This window comes from Molossus molossus, unplaced genomic scaffold, assembly GCF_014108415.1.
Source record: "Molossus molossus isolate mMolMol1 unplaced genomic scaffold, mMolMol1.p scaffold_m16_p_9, whole genome shotgun sequence".
Classification (NCBI taxonomy): Eukaryota; Metazoa; Chordata; class Mammalia; order Chiroptera; family Molossidae; genus Molossus; species Molossus molossus.
In genome coordinates, this window is record NW_023425403.1 from 17491310 (window position 1) to 17497117 (window position 5808).

The window sequence follows — 5808 nt, forward strand, 5'->3', positions numbered from 1 at the left end:
AAGTGTTGGTAGAATGACCCTAAGAACCCAGCAAGGAAGAGATGACACAGGCTTGGAAGCAGGTTTTCCCGTGTGAGGTCCTTTCAAATTCACCTTCCAAAATGTATTATTATGATGATGGTCAGAAGCTCTTTTAAGTACATCGTCATGTTAACAAGAAAAAAAAGGGCCCCAAAATTCTAAATGTGAGTAGACTGACTTGAATATGATTTTCAAATTGAGTTTCCTGGCGTTCCATGGAGTGACAGGTGCACCACAGAGGAGTGTAGGTGGAAGAGACAACATGGAATTTCAGCACTCTTCCCTCAAAACATAGTGTTATTTCTGTAATTAGCCAGCTCATGTTAAAATAGGGAGAAAGCAAAGGGGAGGCCAAATATTATAAGCATGATCATTTGGGCCACTTCACCAAGAAGCTGCAAATTCACACTCTCAGGGAACCACAAGTCCATTCCCTGCAAATCACTGGGGGAAGAGGTCCACCAAAGGGGTAGATGGGTACATGCACAGTGAAGTCCAGGTGACATGGAAAAGGTATTTGCCTGTCAGTCTAGCCTGGGAAAAGGGATCATTGGCTAGGTGGGTGGAGCCACTGTGTTGCCAGAGAAATGAGTGGGTGCAATTTCTCTGTCATTAATGGGAGCGGGGTTCTTGCAATATCTTGAGAAAAGGAATTTTCTAAGACTCACACGGGAGAATGAGTGATTTTTATTAGCATGATGTTACATCCCTCAGTTTGTAAAGTCTCCTTTCCCTTAGTCAAGTCCTGAAAAATATGCAGCTGGGGTTTCAATAAAGTTACAAGCAGGGCCAGTGTCCAGAGTTTTCATTCCATGGAGGAGTTGAGTCCAGCAGAGCATTAGGTTAGATTCAGTCCATTAGTCCATTGTGTGGGTTGCACATGGCCATAAGCTACATAGGTAAATGCAGGGAGATGTTCCCTCTGCAACAAAAGAGCCAGGAGTGTGGGCAAGCAAGGGAAAGAGCCTAGAGCCAAGAGAGATCTTTCTTTGTTTAGGTGTTTAAATATCTCAGATTTCATGCTTTTGCAGTGGCCATGCCTGTTCTGGCCAATCGCTTGTTCCCAGGTGTGACTGACAGGAAAGCATCTTCCCACATCACCCAAGACCTTACTGGGCATGTGTCTAAACTGCAGCTTTCTGGCAAAGCTGTATAAATGGCATGTCTATATTATCTAGCCTTCCCTTTACTTCTTTCCTATTATTAATAGCCAGGTTATTTTAAGAGTATCAACTGCAAGCACATGGAATTTTAAAGGGTTACTTGGTTAAGTTCCCAGTTATAATCCCCAGACAGAGTTCTCTCTCATGTATCCTTGCCCACTCTTACTCTCTTTTCATCCATGAACCACACTTGCTGTGCACTCTCCTGCCATGTGGCCTTAAGCAGCCTCATGGCCACGGGAGCCCACACACAATGGACTGCAGCTGGGAACAAAAGCTAAGCTAACTAGATGTTGGAATAGATTGGACTTTAATATGGAGCAGGGACTCTGGGCAGTAGCCTTAATCCTAACCCTGCTGAAGACAAGATTGGACTTTTTCCATGGCGGGACAGAGGGAGATGGGACCTTGGAAGGGAAGCCCCTTAATTTTAAATCATCAATAAAGCTTTCCAGGATACCTCATCTTCGTCTGGGGGCATCAGGAAATTCTTTTTTCCAAAGCACCCCAAGAACTCCACTTCCACCAGTAGCCTGTGGGGACATACAAGGCACTCTTCCCATAGCAATAGCAGCTCTATTTTCATGTCTTCCCTATTAAGATGGTAAATTTCTTTGTTTTCAAAATCAGATTTTTCTGCTTTAAGAAGGAGCTGAAAAGCTGTAGAAAACAAAGCAAAGCACAACACCATACAAAGAAAAACATCTAAAAGTAATCTGATAGTATAATATTTATCTGTGGAGATGTTCGCATTTGTAATTCTGGGTCCCAGCTGCCTGTCACTACTTGAACCAGTTAAGCAAAGACAAGGTTGACTCATATATGAGCATTTATTCCAATATTGCTGGCAGTATGGGAGAGCAGCCAGGTCATCCTGCAAAAATCTGCTCTGCACTCCCTCCGTAGCCTATTGCTTACAATGAGGTAGTGGGCAAAGGGAATATCAGTGAATAAAATGGTTGGGGACATAGGCAAAGGCAATACCAATGGATAAAACAGTTACAGATTACAGGCACGGGGAAGTAATGGGAGCTGAGGAATGTGTGCTGTCTCCAATGCACCGCCTCCGAGACTCCAAGGTTGTTAGTCTTTCCAACATGAGGGGGAGCAGTTCCTGGGTACGGAGAATGGACAGTATTCCTGAAGTAGAATCCCAGGGCATACAGCTCCCACCTTCCTTCCTTCCTTCCTTCCTTCCTTCCTTCCTTCCTTCCTTCCTTCCTTCCTTCCTTCCTTCCTTCCTTCCTTCCTTCCTTCCTTTCTTTCTTTCTTCTTTCTTTTTCTTTCTTTTTGTATAAAACTGCATCTTCTTTATTTTGCATACTTTAATTTCAGAACAAAATAAGAAGGAAAAAAAACCCACACAATACACAACATCCAAACCTGATGTCAAACATGAGAAGGTTTGAGGCCCTTGTAACCTGCCTAAGGCAAAGACAGCAGAGGGGATAAAAAACACTAAACATCACCAGAGGAAACCAGGTGGGCTGGGGCCACTCCGGGCTGCTGGAGAAACATGAAGGCACTACACAGAGGACACAGGTCTGCAGGTAGAAACTCCTAATGTGCTTCTCTCATGCAAGAGGCATCCTCATCAGCCTCAAGAGGGGGGATCTCATCACCCTCGAGAAGAAGAACAGTAGCACTGGGTTCTTCTGCAGTCACTTCATCTTCATCAGTGCCTAGGCCGAGCTTGATCATGTGGTAGATGCAGTTGGAGTGGGTCTGGGGATCCTCGAGTGAGAAGCCAGAAGAGAGCAGCCCAGTTTCAAAGAGCAACATCACAAGGTCCTTGACAGCCTTGTCATTCTTGTCTGCTTCCGCCTTCTGCCGCAGGGTCTCCACAATGGGGTGGTCGGGGTTGATCTCTAGGTGCTTTTTAGCCCATTTTCCAGTTGTCCCGAAGTTCCTGGGCTTTCATGATACACTCCAATTTAGCTGCTCAGCTGTGGGTGCAAGTCACAATGCAGCAGGGTGAAGACACAGCCTATTGGAGATTGTCACTTTCTCAACCTTTTAATCCAAGATTTCTTTCATGAGTTTGCAGAGGTTCTCAAACCTGGCCTTGCTCTCTTCCACTTTCTTTTTCTCCTCTTCATCCTCAGGTAGCTCCAGGCCCTCCTTGGTGACTGAGACCAAGCTTTTCCCGTCAAACTCCTTGACCTGCTGCACACAGGACTCATCAATAGGCTCTGTCATATAGACTACTTCAAAGCCCCGCTTCTTCACTCACTCTACAAAAGAAGGGTTGGCACTTGCTCTTTGCTCTCACCAGCGATGTAATAGATGGACTTCTGGGTCTCTATGGGAGAGATATACTCGGAAAGAGAAGTCATTTCATCTCCAGACGGGGAGGTGTGATAGCGCAGAAGCTCAGAAAGGCATTGCTGATTAGTCAAGTCCTCATGGATTCCAAGCTCTAGGTTTTCAGAGAATGCCTCATAGAATTCCTTACAGTTCTCCTTGTCTTCCGCCAGCTCAGAGGAGAGCTCAAGGAACTTCTTAACAACGTCTTTACGAATGACCTTCGAGATTTTGCTCTGCTGGAGCACTTCCCGGGAGATGTTCAGGGGCAGGTCCTCAGAGTCAACCACACCTTGGATGACATTGAGATATTCTGGTATCATCTCATCACAGCTATCCATTATGAACGCATGGCAGACATGGAGTTTGATGTTGCTGTTCTTCTTCTTGTTCTCAAAGATTTCAAAGGGAACCCGACGGGAGATGAAAAGCAGTGACCTGAATTCCAACTGACCTTCTACAGAGAAGTGCTTGACTGCCAAGTGGTCTTCCCAGTCATTGGTAAGGCTCTTATGGAACTCTCCATATTCCTTCTGGGTGATGTCATTGGGATTTCTGGTCCAAATGGGCTTGGTCTTGTTCAGTTCTTCATGATTAATATACTTCTTAATCTTCTTTGTTTTCTTTTTCTTGTCCTTAGCACTATCATCCTCCTCATCTGAGCCCACATCTTCAATCTTGGGTTTCTCCTCATCATCTCTAACTTCCTCTTCTTTCTCCCCTTTCTATTCCTCTGTTTCATCACTGCTCATTTCTTTCTCTGATTCCTTTTCCAAAAAAAGGGTAGTGGGATAACCCTGCAGCAATAAGTGCTTCTTCACCACTTCTTTGACCCGCCTCTCCTCTAAGCACTCTGTCTGGTCTTCTTTAAGGTGGAGGATCACTTTGGTACCCTGGCCAGTGGGCTCACCACAATCAACTTGCACAGTGAAGGATCCCCAGCAGAAGACCCCCAGGCATACTGCTCATCATCACTGTGCTTTGTGATCACAAACACTTTCTCTGCCCCCAGGTAGGCAGAATAAAAGCCAACACCAAATTGTCCAATCATGGAGATGTCTGCACCAGCCTGAAGACCTTCCATAAATGCTTTGTACCAGACTTGGCAATTGTTCCCAGATTATTTATGAGATCAGCTTTGGTCATGACAATACCTGTGTGTACCAGAGTCAGGATGCATTCCTGGGGGTTGGGGATGGTGTCAATTTTCAGCTCTTTACCACTGTCTAACTTGGAAGGGTCAGTCAGATTCTCATAGCACATCTTGTCCAAGGCATCAGAAGCATTACTGATCAACTCCTAAAGGAAAATTTCCTTGTTGGAATAGAAAGTCTTGATAATGAGAGACATGAGTTGTGCAATTTCTGCCTGGAAGGCAAAGTCTCCACCTCCTGCTCTCCATGGTGCACCACTTCCTCGGGCATCTTGAACGTGAAGAGATCCAAGTGCTAGAGAGAGCAGGGACTGTATTTGGCTCACAAATTGCAAGCGGTCTATGTGGGGGTGACTCAAGAGCCAGAATGGGCTTTCTTTAATCAGAACAAAGCAATCATGATTGATAGAGCAAGGATGTTCAACATTTCTTATAACTATGGCTAGCACCCCACTGCAATTAGTTCTCCATTTTTCTCTCCTGCCCCTTTTAATTCTGTCTTTCCACTCTGCCTTTCTTGCACAATTACCAAAGAGACTCTTGCCTCAGCAGAAAAGATAGTCATTCTTTTTCTTAATTCATGTCACACTGTTCTGCAATGATGCTGCCTTTGTAATGGCCTTCTAAGAAGCAGGGGTATGGAAAGAGGACAAAATGTGTGGCAGAGAGGCTGAAAACATCAGAAGTATACTACCAAGAAGGTCACATCTTAAGGGAAAATTCCAAGCCTTATTGGTTTGATAAAAGGGCATGGGACAGTTAGAATGAGAGAACACAGTAATTTAGAGATTACTGCAACCAGGATTGGCAACAGTTCACAACCAGTATATACTTCTACACACTACATGCACGAATTGTGCTGACAAACAGCTGAAAATGATATAAGTATAGATTAGTACAGGATGGGTGGACTGGACGATAGGAATTAGGTGCAAATGTGATTCTCTAGAAATAAAACTTTACTTTCAAATTCTCAGTGAGGTGTACAGTTATAGGTAAGGGTAAAAACAATGCAGTTGTAAAAACAAGTTTATATTGATTTTACACTAATATTTAATGGAGATACCCTAAAGCAAGCAATTTCTGAGTATAGGAAGAAATCAGGAAAGAAATGTTTTAAATACAAGGAACGTCTCTGGTGAGCGACTATGCACCAATGCTGACACT

General features: G+C 44.3%; 1 pseudogene; it reads right to left on the reverse strand.

Moving 5' to 3' along the window:
- Positions 1-2744: 2744 nt before the first annotated feature.
- On the reverse strand, positions 2745-4912 carry LOC118623021 (annotated as a pseudogene).
- Positions 4913-5808: the final 896 nt, after the last annotated feature.